Source organism: Penaeus chinensis, chromosome 1, assembly GCF_019202785.1.
Source record: "Penaeus chinensis breed Huanghai No. 1 chromosome 1, ASM1920278v2, whole genome shotgun sequence".
NCBI lineage: Eukaryota > Metazoa > Arthropoda > Malacostraca > Decapoda > Penaeidae > Penaeus > Penaeus chinensis.
The window spans coordinates 31105861-31106923 of record NC_061819.1 but is presented as its reverse complement, the minus strand read 5'-3'; positions in this window follow the sequence as shown (position 1 = coordinate 31106923).

Sequence of the window (1063 nt, the reverse complement as noted above, 5' to 3'; positions counted from 1 at the left end):
ATCGGAGGTTATTATTTTCATCTTATTCCGAAACCTCGTGTACCTTGACAATGTCCTAATTAATATGGTAGCGAGCGTTATGCAAGGCACTGATATTTCTTTTCATACTCCTTAAGACATAAAACCAAGTATGTATGTATTAAAAACACTTAAGAACTGGCAAGAATATATTTTAGTTACAATCACATGTACACCTATATGATACGGCCCAAAAATATACCGACCGCCAATACTTATCTCTGCGTTTTTCCACAAGAACCGAACACAGCACGGCAGCTCTCAAGGCTGCCCCCGGCCTCTCTGTCTCTCTCTAGCAGGCCCGCTATGCTCCTTGGGTCACCACCTTGGCGGGACCCGACATGCAAATCGTTTGTGTACTAGTTCGGTAGTTTAGTGTAAACACAAGCGGGCTAGTCCCGCTGTTTAGATATTTCTTCCGTAAACATAACATTTCATTTTATTTACTTTATAAAAACGGTAGCTTTTATTTATTGGCGTATCTTAAACATTATCGGTGCGTCCGTTAGATCTGCTACAGAGGGAGATCCTGACGAAGTGAAGGCGAAAGGCGTTCTCTGGCTGACAATGTCTTCTCCGGTCACGAAGGAGCTGTTTCTACAGGAAAGTGGCGTAGGAGAGCAGCTGAGGACCATCTGCCTCTCCGGAAACGTGCCAAGGGAGTCGACAGCGAGGCCACTGTTTCCACTGCTTGATTAAGCTATGGTTTACACAAATCATGCTTATGTGCATGCTATAGTATGTGTGTGTACAGAGAAATTGGGGAAAGCTACAAACATCATTCCTAATTATGGAAATTCCCGATCCGCATTTTGTTATTAGCAAATAGCGTTGATAAGTCGCTTTTGCAAGGCCATGGAACGAATTGCCAATAGTTTGGCACCCTCCAAAAGGAGTGCCGATTACATGAACAAATGGTAAAACTGGACAGTCATATTCATGAGACATTTGCCAAAGAAGCCTACGTTACCTGGCGGTATGTCCTATTCAGACAGACAGACAGAGAGAGAGAGAGAGAGAGAGAGAGAGAGAGAGAGCGAGAGAG